Source organism: Leptinotarsa decemlineata, unplaced genomic scaffold (genome assembly GCF_025532065.1).
Source record: "Leptinotarsa decemlineata unplaced genomic scaffold, Ldec_3_MD MMD2_P_RNA_scaffold_1, whole genome shotgun sequence".
Lineage (NCBI taxonomy): Eukaryota > Metazoa > Arthropoda > Insecta > Coleoptera > Chrysomelidae > Leptinotarsa > Leptinotarsa decemlineata.
In genome coordinates this window covers 2,060,213-2,075,505 of record NW_027412523.1, presented here as the reverse complement: position 1 = coordinate 2,075,505, position 15,293 = coordinate 2,060,213, and the positions used below count along the sequence as shown (strand labels likewise).

Here is a 15,293-nt window from a genome sequence, read left to right as displayed (position 1 = left end):
CACACCCGGTATACATGTCCCAGCGATGCCACAAAGTCGCGCCGTTACTGCAGTCATTCTGCAGGTGGTTTTTATAAAAAATCTAGGTTTTTGTTGCCTTCGCACCAATCCGGCAACAGCGCTTCGTGTGGTCCAGAGCTACTTTCAAGTGCGCACATTCACTACGCACCACACACCAGTTTGGGGCACGCGGTGACTTCCCCTTCCCCTGCTATACTACCGTTGCGATCGCCCGCGACTGCTACGTTACTCGCCACAAAGAAAAAGCCAACTAGATATTTCCATTCATTGTTTTTTGCGTGGCGGAGATCGAACGTGACATGGTGCTCCTGTCGGACAAAGACTTCTGAACATCCGAATCGGTCACCGTCGTGTGGGTTATCCTGGGCCAATATTTTCTAGTCGTCTTGACGCTTGTGTAACCCTGAATAACACACGACGGTGACGATAATCAGCAAGTGCGACAAATCGGTTCTCGCGCACCCATTGGTCGATAAAGCAGCCAGTGCACGTGATGTGCTTCCCGTAGAAAGCGTTGCGGAGGACACGACATACTCAGTTCGCAGGAAAACACGGGTTTTCTCGGCGATTTCTGATCGGCAATTCAAACCCTTCCGAGAAAATCGCTCACATCTGCGTACCAGGCGAGTGACAAGTGAAAGTTTCGTGGAAGGAAAACTTCCAAGGCTCCCACGATTGAATACGTCGTACGTTGGACAGTGAGTAATATTTTTGAAATCATTTACGATTTTTTTCTTCGATTTCCATCATCCCATCGCTGCTTTCCGAGATGTAGGGTGTTTTCTTAGAGGGGCATTGCCCGGGCTGTGCCGCGTGACGTGAGCATGTGCGCTAACGCTATTGGTCGAAGTCCGTGGACACCTCGCTCTCGGTAGGCTCGATTCTTTTGTTTATTTTCATCGAAAACCTTTCCATTTCTTTCAAGTCCTTAGCACTCGTCAAAAACGGCATGAAACAAATGGAAGAGTAGTAGGCAACCAACATAGATCGCACAAACATAAATAAATAAATGTGACGTCTCGCAATTGTTTGTTGTTTCTGGTCCTGACACGTTGTAAGCGTATCGACGTGACTGGCATTGTTGCCAAACTGCTTTCGATTTGCCACTCCTTGAAAAAATAACTATTTCCTGTTTTTCAGCAATTTTTCTCACTCAGTCATTACTTGTCTTCAGTTTATTCAAAAATAATCGAACTTCGGGTTGTAACTCAGTTTTGTTTTCGAGACAAAAGGAAATTGTTTCACGGTGTTCGGGGAAAGCCATACGAGTTGAATGTTTTCTCACGATAAAAAAGTGAATAAAACTCTGCCTGAATAAATGTAGAACGCAGTTGAAACTTTCTTTTCGTAACGGGCTCGTTACCCGGTTTTATATCTAGTTATGTGTGTCGTCGACATTTGCCACAAACAAAATAAAAAGTGTTTTGGATCAGCGTACCTAACTGCGTGTTCGATTCCGTTCCTACCTATCACATGACAAGAATCAGTAGATTTTGTAATGAGTAACATTGAAGAGGATTGATTTCGTTCCAATAGTAATAACAATTGGAAATGTCAAGAAAATTTTGAACTGTGAGAAAAGTACATACTTTCAATGGACGTTTTCCTTTCTTTCACAACGAAATAGTGATCTTTCTTTGTTCCATTACTACATTCAACGGACGCTACACGTTTTAATAGATTCGTATGAACGTTTTTTTTCTATCCTAGCCAGGGGTCCATAAAGCTCGATTTTGCGTAACGCTTATTATCAAGCTATCCATGATGCAGGCAGGGAGAAGTTGATGCAACGTTGCCAAGTAGATCAATACATTCTACCTATCTCCCATTTGGCTGGGTTTTCTGAGATTTTGCTGGGGCTAAGCGACTTTGGACTCAATATCATTTTGCGAATATCAAAAATGTACATGATAGAACATTTGCTGGAAAGAAAATTGTACATATTCTCATACAAAGCTGCCAAGCTTTATAATCAGTTGCCTCCGGAATTTATAAATCAGAATATATTCAACTTTAAAAAAACTCAAATTTCTTATCAATCAAACGTATTAACTTGTATTAACGATCTGACATTTTCCATTCTTCAATATTGTTTCAGTTTTTTTATGTGTCTAATCAATTTAATAATTGATCAAGTAATTCTAGGTTGGGTTAAAAAATACTTTGCAGTGACACCTCGCCTTTTCACATTATAATATATCGTTTTGTCAAAATCGTGGTCTGCAGGTTTTTATGCTCGACGTTTCGTCTACTACTGCGGTATACATTATCAAAGGTGATGCCCGTGTTGTTGTTTTCATTGTTTTTGGTAGTTTTTGTTGGTCTGAATATTGGTTTCACGTCGTGTTTCTCTAAGATTCTCCCAATCCGATCTGTAACATTTTTAATATAGGAATGAAGAGCTTCTCCCTTGACCAGCGTCCTGCTGGGGTTACTTTGACGTTCGATCTCCTGGGTCGTATGGCCCGCTCTCGAATTCTCCTTCGCTGTAATAATTCCATTTGAAAGCATTTTTTAGATGATTGAGTTCCATGTCCGGATCTTCAATTTTTTTCAGGCGGGACAAAAACTGAAAAATGCCGCCCCGCCCACTCATATACATTTCTACCTTTGTCATCGTTTTCTACCTTTGCCAGCTCATTCTTTTCTGCAATCCTGGCTTGTACTCCTTTATAGATGCCGGTTACATTGGACCCATTATCACAAAATTGGCCACAATATTGTCCAAAATCTAAATCACCAACTGTCATTTTTTCTAAACTCTGTTGACAAATGTCCTCTCCTCTCTTTCCAGCAACTTCTATGAAATCAATAAAACTTTTTTATTTCAGACACATCGCCATTTCCTTTCTCATATCAAATTACCTAGCTCATTTGTTCAGTATGGGACACATCTGGAGTCGAACGTGATCGTGTAATATTCGGCGTCTTTAGTGTTATTTAAAATGCTATTTCTAACTGTTTCTGTCATTATGTCAATTTCATTCTGTATTGACTTTGAGTTGAGACTGTCCTGATGATTTGATTTATAGCCAGTCTTCAAGTATGCCTACCGACTATAGTTTTCTTTCCTTACACGAGGAATTGGGCACATTTCGGATATGCGGTTGGTTACCTCGTTCACGGGCAGACAAGGCGATGACAAACCTGTTGTTTATTGTCCGCTTCAGCCTAGTTCGAGGAATGATACCCTGAAAGAATTCGATTTTCAATTATCGAAACAACCCGCAGAGAAGATCGTTTGTTACGACTTTGGGCAATTAGGGGTCGCACCGTTTCTTCTAGAACACTGCAAAATCGCCTTATAGAAGCTACGGGAACGCGAATTTCGAACCAAACAATACGAAACCGACTTCACGAAGTACAACTCCATGCAAGACGACTTGTTAGAGCCCTTAGATTAACTCCAGCTCATCGAGGAAATCGTAGAAACTTATGTCAAGAGCATCGTAATTGCAATTTAGAGCAGTGGGCCAATGTAATGGTTACAGATGAAAAAAAATTCATGTTATTCAACAATGAGGGGCGTGTTCGGGTATGGAGACGTCACGGTGAACGCTATTTGGATGACTGTGTGCAAAAAGTTGTTCCATTTGGAGGTGGATCGATAATGGTATGGGCTGGTATAACTTTGACAGGACACACGGGCCTTGTGGGCTGTCCGTTACATAGAGGAGATATTGGAACCTCTCGTAGTCCCATTTGCCCAAAATATGGGCGCTGGGTTAGTTTTACAACAAGATAATGCCAGGCCACACTTGAGAAATTTCCTACAGGAGCACAATATTAATGTCATGAGATGGCCAGCTAATAGTCCGGATTTAAATCCTGTTGAGCAACTCTGGGATGAACTGGAAAAACGTTTGAAGGATCATCAACCCTTCCAAAATCTGAACCAAGTTGCAGATGCTCTTTTGACGATTTACAAGCAGTTACCATGCCTCGTCGTTGTGCCGAACTTCTTAGAGCCAGGGTTGGACGTAGTCACTAATAATGTACATTTTTCTTAATTTTTTTCTGAAATAGTATATTATTATTTTTTTTGACACTCATTTGTATTTCTTTTCAATATTATTACCAAACAGCAGTTTAAAAACAATGTAAATAAGGCGCCTATAAATTATTATATAAATATAAATGTTTGACAAAATAATACATATTTTTTCACTTTTTGCATTTTAAGGACATATCTCTATTCATTTTGAGTAGTTTATTTGTTTGAGATTATGGCAATGGATAATAAACTCATTGACTCAGTCACTCAGAATTCAATTAAATGATTTAAAATTTGGTGACAATATTTCCTACAAATTATTTGATTAGGATTCATTTTTGTAATAATTATGTACATTTATAATTACACTAATATATAATTATATGATTTACATAAAAAAAAGATCCAGCAATGGGAATAGAACTCGGTTATAGAAAAAATATATGCAATGGGGAATGTTCCTCCCGACGAAAATCAAGTACTTTTCATAAAAGAGGTGTAAAACAACGCAATTTAAACTCACCATTTCAACCTTTTTCTTTAAAGAATTATTTGAATACTTAAAAAAGAGGAATGAAATAATGCATTCAACATTTAAAGGGGTTCGTTTCTATTTCACCATTTGGCCACATCGGTTATAGCTAATAAAGGACAATGAATCTGTTACCTGTATGAGACAAACAAAGATGAAATTTCAGAGACGTGCTGTTCTGTTTACTTATGTTCCGAGACATTCTGTGACATATGACATTTTGTGAATCTAACCTATCTTCCTCTATATAAATAAATAACAAAACAACTGTTGTTTATGTGGCTTGTGAAGGTGGTATTGAACTATAATTTATATTTTGTCTTAATTGTTGATTTATAAAGATAATTTTCCTTTTTTAAAGTAGAATATCTAGGTACGTATAAATTATTTCAACTTGATATAGGCGGTGTTGCCAATATGTGAATTAGAAACAAATCCCTTTAAAAATTAAAACCCAACATTTGAAACATCAATTTGAATACTTTTCGAAGTTATTTTGATAAACTCATGAATTAAACTCAACTTTATTTTGTTCAAACTTGCATTTGTAATAACCCAAATTGAGGAACATTCCCCATTCACGCGTTACCGCAGAGCTACTCTGGCGATTACCGATTGATTGAGATATGATATTCGCTTTGTGAGTGAGTAAATCAATTTGAGGAGTTTTAAATAAAATAATGTCAAATACGATTGCGAACAGGAATTATTTGTCTGTGAACTATTTTCAAATTCTTTTGCTAGGCTGGTATGGTTCACAGCATTATCGAAAGTGGGCTTTGCTTTAGAGGCGTCTGGCAAATGAAATACGATTAGCTGTTGGCTGATGAGGTTAAATAATTCATTTTCAGCCTTTACGTAGGGTCTTAGTATTTCAAAAATTGTTGCAAAAATTTCATAAAAAATTAATAAAAGGAAGAAGCGGAAAAGGGTACCTTCGAAAACGAATATTTGCCATATGGAGCTTCCTTAATGAATCGATTATTTGTTCAGTGATAAGCGTCGACGACTTCTTCGGTTTATAACCATCAGATTTGCGTTATAGAGAGGAACGTTATTTGGAATATTTGCTGATGTCCACAGTTTTTTTGATATTCAGGGTACTTCTAAGCATAAAGTAAATTGCCTATAATGACGATAGTTTCAAAGTTTTTCCTAAATCATCGAAATAAACGAGAACGTTTTCGGAAAACGAAGTTATGTTTTTCTTCTCTCTCCAACTCATAACATTTTCGAGATTATATTCGTATTTTCTTGTTGATTTTGCTGGCAGCAAATGGGTAGCACAAATTTCTTGATCGTTATCACTCATTTTGACTTTTTACTACGAGATACTGAATGACAGCTTATGATTAAAACAAGTGGTCGTTGATTCACGGATATAACTAGATTCATTACCAACCCACAAACTGTTGAACAATAAATGTACTGAAAATATGATTTTTATTTCGATTTTACAGAGAATTTGATAAGAAACTTATTGATTTTGGCTTTTGGACAATTGAATATATTTATGAGATTATATCTATCAGAGAAAATGTTACATATCTCATCATTTTTCAAAATTTCTCAGGGAAGTGGCCGCCATTAATTTAAAATACACGTGTTTGAAGTGGAGGGAGTAGAAAAATACTATTACGTATTAGTACTCAACAAATAAACATTCATAAATAATTCATAATTCTCCCTTGCCAGCCTCCTTTCGTATCACTATTTCCCTCACAGCAATAAAGTAATATTTTTGGAAATGAAGCAGTGGACGATTGCCAATAATCAATGAGATGGAACACGTGGATGCGCTAACAACTTCGATAATCGCTTTCGTGTGAGATAAATAAGCAAATCGCATTATGTGGAAATTTTTGAAACACAGCAGGAATACATTGGATGATGTGCCTTCTCATAAATCCTGATCAATGTGGTTGAAACAAATTGATAATACATAGGCTTTGTTAAGCTACCAAAACCACTTTCTATTTTAACATTTATTTCCATGACAGTAGGATGAAGTAGGATGAAACCCATTAGAAAAGGAGGGGTAATTAGAGTGTAAATTTTGATAAATAGCTCAAAATTGTACACAATGATTTTTTTTTAATTCGAATTCGAGTTTTTTTTTTTCGATTTTTTGCATTTTCTGAGAACATTTACTGTAGTAATGTATATTTTTTACACCATCAGAAAGTAGAGATTTCAAAGAACAAAAAGCACACCGACTTTTTGAAAAAGCTGATGTTTCAATGCGAGAATTTTCGATTGAAAATTATGGTGCTTTTTTGATATTAAGTCAAAATAAGGCGAAAAAATAAATATTTTAAATCAAATTAGTTACAGTGTATTTGGGACACAAAAAGTTAAGTTTCCACCAAATTTCGTAGAAAATATATATTTTTTAAAGATAAAAATAAATAACCAAAAACCTATTATTTGAACTTTTCACATACATTTTTAGGTTATGTAAAGAAATTGTAAATACAAAAGTTGTAGATCTTTTTAATACCCACAACGTTGTCATTTAACTTTTCGCCATAGAACTTGTAGTTTTGCCGGAAATCGAGATAAACGCTCCGAATTCAGATCGCCCGTAATTTATTTTTCCTTTCATTTTTATCACATTTCCCTCCTTTTCTAATAGGTTTCATCTTACTATTTTTTTTCCACTTTTTACCATTTTTGAAGGCTTCAGTTCTGGTCTACTATGTTACAGCCTCTTCACGTATCATGTATGTTTCATCAAGAATCCTGCAATACATAATATGCGCATATTGAAAAACCACACCTTTATCTTTCATCTTATTTTCCATAAGGTGAAATATTCAACAGATTCAAAACAAATCTGTAGATCTCAAAAACTTTAAATTATACGTTTTGCACTATAATTCATTGACATTTACATCATCGGTTGATGAAATGAGCAAAATTAATGAATTAATTATTAATTAATATCGAAAAAAACTTGGGAAAAACGATTACGACCTACTACGTGGCGAATCAAAAGCGGTATTTGAGACTGCAACTATTTCAAGAGCAACTACAAATCTAACATGTCTGAAGTAAATTAATTTATGAAAAAATCTTGTAATAATCGAATATGAAGAAATTAATTATGAAAGGCTGGGTGCTCACAAGAAATAAATTTACATTCACAACTTGTGTCACATAGTGTGCAAGGTTTTTCCAAATTAGATAGGAAATAAGATTGAGTCTATGCTTTGAATAATACAAATTTCTAAAAATGCCCTATTCCCAAGAAGCAAGATGTTAATATTTTCAAATTCAGGTCCGCATTTGAAAAAATAAAGTCGATGATGAAATATAATAAACGAAACGTCGCATTGCAAATTGGTTCATATCAGATTATAAGAAAATATGAAACAGTGTTGAAAGTTCCTCTACTTTTTTTATATAATTCGCAATGGAGGAGTAGAGCTAAAATGCGAATCATCACCTTCGGTAATTAGGGTCGCCAAATAGTACCATTAAATGAGTTCCCAGTATTAGTTATTGCGTTAGTTCGTTATTGTATCCAAATTCATATGTTAATAACTATTTTTATAATATCTAATATTGTATTGTGATTATTACGTAAGACAGTAAACAACATGTTGTTTGGAATAGAATATTTGTTGCATTTCACAATGTTCCAGTTTTAAACTTTCACGGGCGTTCAAAAGCCTGTTGCACAGATCTCAAGCATTTCTCATTTATTTTTTCCACTTCCTGAGGCATATAAAGCGACATTAGCTGTCTCTGGTTTGAGAAATGTTTTCTCTGAAACGCGTTACTATAGTCCGCTTGGTTTGACCAATGTACTTTCATTTCCTTGTTCACTTTTTCTTGATGTCGTACTTTTCTTTGCTTAAGGAGGATATGATCAGACTATGGCCATCTCCTTAGGTTCCGTCGAGAGACGGTTTTAGTTCTAGTATGGAAAGGCGTTTTCATCAAATTTATTTCACGCCAGAGGTACCAATTCTACCTATCAACATCTAATATATAAAATTCTCGTATCACAGTGTTGATTGTCATACTCATACTCATACTCATTTTATATGTATATTTGGTAGGTCTGAGAATAGGTTGAAATTTATTTTTCACATCCCTAAGTGAAAAGAGTGTTCCACTCCATAGATATTTAAAAATGTTTTGGTCAACATTTTTTGTTTTTATTTTTTTATAGTATTAAAACTACATATAACCCTCAATTTTTACCCTTTTATCACCAACCCCTATTTTTCAATAGCCAATTTTGTAATTTAACCATTTTCAACCCTGGTTAGTTATTCCCGCCGGGCTTCTACCGATGTCACTTCTCACTCGGTAAATAGACCGGAATAAGAATGAGAACGAAGTCAGTCTTCTATCTCTCCCACACAACAAGACTTCTCTCACTGCCTACACAGTTTCAGGTCACTATTATTGTTTATCCATCGAGCGTAGGTACAGTTTACGATGCCATCGAAGCTGTGAATTATCCAATAGATAGGATTCGCCAGGCATGTTACTGTATAATTTACAACTGAAGCTTGGATCGCTCCGTAGTTTTAATCCGCCACAGCTGTGCAACGACACGCGATTACTGCCAATTCATTTTGAAAGTGTGCAATTTACAATTAGATTGACATTTGCAATGACTATGGCTAAACGATGTCTGCTTGTGGCTTGGATTTGAGCACATCATGTTTTCCACACGTTTGTTTGGGTAAATTTTCGTTTTGTGGACACCCAGCGATTTTGAAAAAAAAATTGATTGTACTTACGTATTTTGATGCGTAGATTACGAATCCGAAAGAAAAAAGCGGCGCTCTCCCTTATTTAAAAAGTTAAGGCCCTTCAAAGTTCAGAAAAGGGCAACTTTTCAGCCTTTTTTTTTCACCAAATAAACTATTTAAAAACACAAGCATTTATTCACTAGGTCACCTTTACACCTTATTCCTCCTTCTTTAACACTTTTCACTTCAATAATCAACATTTTTCTTATAAAAATGTTAAAAAATGTACGGAGCTGCTTTTTGGTTACATATCGCTGTATTTTACGTTTTTAAGGTTAATGATATGGTTGGTACTACTGATGCAGTCAATATTCATGAAGTAATTCAAATGTTTTTCAAATTCTTTAGCTCGTAAATTGGTTTTTGGTAGTCTATTAAGGTAAGATGGATTTAAGAAATAAACTGACAGAAGCTTATACTCCGCAAAATAATCCTAATGAGTATGAGTTGTAGGTAAATTTTGCAAATGCAGTTGCAATTAGTACAACGTAATGTTGCTGCAAACACTCCTACTTGAACCAAATATACACTGCAAAAATTAATCTTGTGAAATCACATAATATTACGTTGGCCTTTTTGTAACCAACGTAAAATAATGTGATATCACAGGGATTTCTGTGAACGTCATACTACCAAATGAATTTGGTGAAAACTCCTTGGGAATTTACATATTGAGTCATGTGATTTTACCATACGAGTACAGTAATTTTCACAATCTCCTTTGTAATTTTCGACCATAAATGCAGGAATTACATGACTTATTATGAATGTATTAAAGTATTAATAATATGGAAATCTATAGTCATTTGTAGTATCACATAAAATAAACCCCAATTCACGAGAGTTATTATCTATGAATGATATCGTCAGTTGTGAGAAATTTTATCTATACTGTGTGATTGCAGTATGCTAAATTACTTCGAAATAAAATATCATTTTCATTGTAATTATTTGACTACTTTTTCAAAACCTAGGAAGAAAATTGGTCAAAAGGGTGATTATGAATTTTACTCTATACAGTATTGAGAAAAATTGAGAAATTAGGAAATTATGTTCTTTCATTAGACAAGTTGAAAATATTCTCTTAATAATTACTATTCCTTTTTTGACAATATATTTGCCCTGTTTTCAAATTGAGGATCTTGAAAATATGGTAGAATGTATTAAAGTATTAATAATATGGAAATCTATAGTCATTTGTAGTATCACATAAAATAAACCCCAATTCACGAGAGTTATTATCTATGAATGATATCGTCAGTTGTGAGAAATTTTATCTATACTGTGTGATTGCAGTATGCTAAATTACTTCGAAATAAAATATCATTTTCATTGTAATTATTTGACTACTTTTTCAAAACCTAGGAAGAAAATTGGTCAAAAGGGTGATTATGAATTTTACTCTATACAGTATTGAGAAAAATTGAGAAATTAGGAAATTATGTTCTTTCATTAGACAAGTTGAAAATATTCTCTTAATAATTACTATTCCTTTTTTGACAATATATTTGCCCTGTTTTCAAATCGAGGATCTTGAAAATATGGTAAAAACTGCAAAATATAATATATTTCGGAGTACGAAGAAACGATCTGAAATGAAATGAATAAAGTTACACATGAGATATGTATTATGTAGCATAGGAACGTTTATTAGTTTTAATGAAAACATAATCTTATCTTATTGTGATATTCATTCATTCATGAAGTTGAATACTTTTTTTTCAAACAGGACATTTTTTTTACTTCGATCCTATATCCGGATGTATCTTCAAAAACATTCTCTGAAGAAATTCCAATGAAGTTTCTAAGGCCTTTGGGTACTTTCATAATGAAGAACAAACTTTGGAAGTTTCTAGAATGCTTTTATATCCGTCTTTAATATTTTTCTTTTCAAATAACACATAGTGTTAGAAGCTGAAAAAAATGCACAGAATATTTTAAATTTCCATCTCAATGCTGATGAGAGCAACTGCTCAAATCGAAATTCCACAGTTAGAATGAAAACATACAAATGTTACCCCATTACATTTTCTGTGAAAATATTGATGTAAATCATATTTCCTAATCGATACGCACTAGAAAGAACACACCAGCCATTAATACATCTGTATAACTATAGAGGTACTTAACTTTGTTTACCTGCATTCCCAAACACCACACTTTTCACAATTATTTTTAACAGTGTAGAATTAAATTATTTCTTACTTTCACTAAATTATGAATTTCGTTCAAATTCATTTTGTATTTTTCTCTCACGTCAAACTAAAAATTCAAATCTACGAATTTAAAATAGCAGGTGACGACAAATACCAACCGCTTTTTTCTGAAATGTCACTAGTATCTAACCTACAAATATAAGAGTGTCACCAGGAGAAGCATTCGGTTTTAAATTAAGTTTTTTATAAGAAAAATGTTGATTATTGAAGTGGAAAGTGTCAAAGAAGGAGGAATAAGGTGTAAAGGTGACCTAGTGAATAAATGCTTGTGTTTTTAAATAGTTTATTTGGTGAAAAAGAAGGCTGAAAAGCTGCCCTTTTCTGAACTTTGAAGGGCCGTAACTTTTTAAATAAGGGAGAGCGCAGCTTTTTTCTTTCAGATTCGTAATCTACGCATCAAGATACGTAAGTACAGTCAAAAATTTTTTCAAAATCGCCGGGTGTCCACAAAACGAAAATTTACCGAAAATACTTAAACTCATGAAAAAGAGTATCTATTTTGCATCCTGTTTCGGTGAATTTACAGATGAGTAAGTATTGTATTAATCCACTTCTTTAATTAGGGTACACCCTGTACATATTAATAACATTTATTAAGCATTTCGTTATTCTTTTCGAAATGTTAGATGTGGGAATAGTGTCACAGTACTCGGCTAAATTTTTGTTCAGCAACGGGTGGATGAACTTCACCGCTATTTTGCTCTTTAGACTAGATCAGATCTTGATATTGTTATGCAAATCAGACACATGACATTTGCTCCACTCAACTATAAATTTTCAGACATGCTCGACAGCTGGTCATAATGATGTGAATGTTAGAAAATGTTAATATTTCTTCTATCCTAAAAACCAATTAGTACTGAATGAAAATCATAAAAAAACCGTTGTTGGAGAATATTTGGATGTCATTATCGTTTACTAATCGGTGAAATATTGTTTTTTTTTTATTGACTCACTTTAGACCTACCTACCTATGCTACCTGTTCAGAAAATCCTTTATAAGGGGATCGTGTGGGAAGAGAATTGAAGATTAATTAACTTAACAGATTATGAATAGGCTGCAAATAATTAAAAAGCTATTTATTTAAACACTATTGACTTGAAGGACACGTCAACAAAATGGGATCAGCTCAGAATATACCTGGTCACTTAGTGAACATCGTTCACTAAAGGACACGTCAACAATATGGGAATAGCTCATAATGAACACTGTTCACTAAAAGGATACATCAACAAAATGGAATCAGTTCAGAATGAACACTTCACTAAACGGACATACACAAAATGGGGTCAGCTCAGAATGAACACTGTTTACTAGAAGGACATATCAACTGAATGGAATCAGCTCAGAATAATCATAAAGCTTCTCAATAAACACTGTTCACTAAAATTTTACGTCAAAAAATGGGATCAGCTCAGAATAAGTACAGAGCTACTCAAAGAACACTGTTCGCTAAATAGATACGTCAACAATATGGGATCAGCTCACTAAAAAGACGACGTGTCCTTTTCACTAAAAGAAACTTCAGCTAAAAAGGATCAGCTCAGAATGAATATTGTTCTCTTAAAATACACGTCAGCAAAATGGGATCAGCTCAGAATGAACACTGTTCACTGAAGAGGCCCGCCACGTCAAGAAATTGGATCAGTTCAGAATAAGTACAGAGCTACTGAAAAAACACTGTTCACTAAATAGATACGTCAACAATATGGGATTAGCTCACTAAAATGACGACGTGTCCTGTTCACTAAAAGGAAACGTCAGCAAAATGGGATCAGCTCAGAATGAACACTGTTCACTTAAAATACGCGTCTGCAATATGGGATCGGTTCAGAATGAACACTTCTCTTAAAATACTCGTCAACAAAATGAAATCAGCTCAGAATGAACAATGTTCATTGAAGAGGCACGCCACGTCAACAAAATGGGATCAGCTCAGAAAGGAAAGAACACTGTTCACTAAAAGGGTACGTCAATAAAATGGGATCAGCTAAGAATGAACATTGTTCACTAAAAAAGGACGTCAACAAAACTTTATCAACTCAGAATGAACACTGTTTACTGAAAAAACACGTTAACAAAATGGGATCAGCAGAGAATAATTACAGGACTACACAATGAACACTTCACTCAAAGGATACGTCAACAAAATGGCATTGCATAACTACATAAAACCATATTTATATAGACATTGGAAACGTTAATGAACAGAGCCTATTAATGTCGGTTGCAACCGAAAGGATGACAAATTAGAAAAGCAAGACTTCATTGATCGAGAAAGAAATTGAAAAAATAATAGGTTTCATGTAACGTAGGTACAAGTTTTAACGCACACAAGTAATTAAACATGTAATTGACTCGCGAGCACGTAGCAAATTAGAGTTTGTAGCGGTTATCGGGCTTCCGGCTGTACAAAACATGACACATGCAATTGAAACGATATGTAATGAATTCAAGTATTTGCATTAAAAAAAAATTACAGATGAGTTCAGCGGATGCTACCTATGTACACAACACATATGTGTACAAGTTGCCTGTTGGTAGATGAAGCTCAATAAATTAGAGTATTGGTACATGCAATGTTTCTTCGTTTCTTCCCCGCTCTTGGGGGATTTGTTAACGAGATGAAGCTCTTACCTAACTGCAATTGTGCCGGGGGGTGCTTTTACCCTGGTTTTGGATGTTACCCTTTTCGGGAATGAAATATGTTTCATTGAAAATAAACTGGCTGATTCTAAGCAACTTTTGGTTTGAAAGTCAAGTTAGAATATCGAGGGTCTTGATATAAATCCAAAAATAATTTTATCGGACATAGCACTCAAAACCATCGATATGTGTTTCGGTCTTTTGACCCATCATCAGTATGGTGTAGCCAAATGCAAGAATGGGCAACACTTGGTTTGCAAAAGAAGTACAAATACACAGAGCCGTCTGCAGAAGACAGTCGTACATATGTGGTTTCGGTTAATAGATCTTGTATTACCACGGAGGCAGCTACAGCTACCTGCGTGACACCCGGGTCCAGTAAATCATACATATATGATAAAATTATCAATTGGATTCATATCAAAACACTCGATTTTCCTCAAATCTGTATGATTTCCCGGACCCGGATGTCACGCCGGTAGCTATGGCAGCCTCCGTGTTTTTTTTAGTAGTATTCTTTTAAGCACAAGACCTTTTAACCGAAACCACAAATGTGCGGCTGGTTTCTGCAGGTGGCTCCGTTAATTTGTTCTTCTTTTGGCAACCAAATGTTGCCCATCCTTGCACTTGGCTGTACCACTGATGATGAGACGAAAGCATAGACACGTGTCTATGGTTTGTCTGTTTTTTGAGTGCTATGTCCGATAAAATGCTCATACACAAGCCATGGCGATGCATCAGGAGAAATTACAAAGAATATCTCTGGCAGTACTGAATAGTGTTGGCACATCAACTGATTATGCCGGTCTGCAAATACCATCAAGGAAAGTATGGCTACTGTGGTCAAAGATTACTCGAGTCATCGCGGGGCTAACATAAAAAACGCAATGCAAGTTTTATACAAGCTGCGAGAAGATTCAAAAGATGCATATGAACTTCCTGAATCTTAAGCGACCTAATAATGTGAGCACTCGTGTATGTGAATCATTTTCAACTTTGCAATGGCTAAGCTGTCAATGTGGCATGAGAGAATAGTATTATTAGTAACATAGGAAGTTACAGAAATCAGCTTTTTTTGAATGATTTTTTCATTAGTATATTGTACTCAATA

The 15,293-nt window shown here is 35.0% G+C and overlaps 1 protein-coding gene across 1 annotated transcript in view; it reads left to right on the top strand.

Moving 5' to 3' along the window:
• Window positions 1–224: 224 nt before the first annotated feature.
• LOC111508542 (uncharacterized) overlaps window positions 225–15,293 on the top strand; it is a 32,286-nt gene continuing 17,217 nt past the window's right edge. The window contains exon 1 of the mRNA XM_023164085.2: window positions 225–719. The gene's annotated coding sequence lies outside the window, so the exon portion shown is untranslated. The remainder of the gene's footprint in view (window positions 720–15,293) is intronic.